The sequence below is a fragment of the Branchiostoma lanceolatum genome, chromosome 15 (assembly GCF_035083965.1).
Source record: "Branchiostoma lanceolatum isolate klBraLanc5 chromosome 15, klBraLanc5.hap2, whole genome shotgun sequence".
Classification (NCBI taxonomy): domain Eukaryota; kingdom Metazoa; phylum Chordata; class Leptocardii; order Amphioxiformes; family Branchiostomatidae; genus Branchiostoma; species Branchiostoma lanceolatum.
In genome coordinates, this window is record NC_089736.1 from 4213657 (window position 1) to 4214897 (window position 1241).

Genomic DNA, 1241 nt, shown 5'->3' on the forward strand with positions numbered 1-1241 from the left:
CCTATGCAGACCCTACTGGGCATTGAAGCAATCACATGGAAAATTAACGGCAAGCAATGGAAAATAAAACGCCCGACGGGGTCTGGAAAGGAGGCTTAAACGAAAAGGTTTGGTGGATTGGCCTACAAGCAGGAGGTCTGAGTAACAATGTCTGACAGCTAAAAATGACGACCTTATAATGGCATTGGTAAAGATATACAAGCATATCATTACTTCTTTGTGAATAAACGAAGTAGTTGTCTCTACAACAGTTGGTTTTGTGTTTTGATTTGCTGTACAGGATGTAGTAAAGAAGCGAATTTCGGTCCAAATCGGATGAAAGGATTACAAGAACAAAGCCAGTGGTCTCTTGACGACACAGGGTTGGTTTCTTAACACTCACGGATTATGCTCCACTCGATGGTATGCCCTTTTAGCGTGAAGTATAAACAGTTGCTAGGTAAGGGCAAAACAGTGATGACCCGTTTTTAACGATTTCTATATGATGACGTGTTCTTTACCTAAACATGAGCGAATTACATAAAGGCGTACTGGTAACAGCATTTACACTTTGTATTGGTCTCTGATGTCAGACTTGTTTCATAGGTGCGTTGTGGTAAGTGCACAAAGGAACGGGGTTTGGGGGTAAAATCTAGACAATTTGGATGTATTAAAGTAATAGTTGTTGTTATTGCTGGGGTGGTTACAGTTTTGACAAGGACTTTTTTGGAGTGGTTCTGAGGGGGGGTCACAATGACACTCGCAGGCTCGGATATAAATCGAGATTTAGTGCGTCATTAAGAATGGCGTGTACGGGTTGTTTTATATAAAATTGTGTGGGGGGGGGTATCAACCACTGTAGCAAATATACATTCATTGATAGTGACTTTCTTTTGTAATCATTTTGCTGGTGTAACAAAGTTGTTATTTACAGAAGTTACGAGCAAAACCCCATACATCACAAGGTACTATATATTACATATAACGTTACATATCCAAAACATCAATTAAACATACACATACAGCAAAGTTATATACTTCTGACTATAATACACCTGGATTTACATCGTGCTCACTCACAAAAGATAACATGTAATACCTGCGTATCAATTTCCAAATACCCTATATATCTGAAGTATAGTTTTGAATGATTGATATATACTTGATTGTACAATATCCATTACATGTATACAATTAGTTTTCTCAAAACGGCATACTTATTTGGCCATACCAAATTTTACAGATTGTGTGGGGCAAGCATA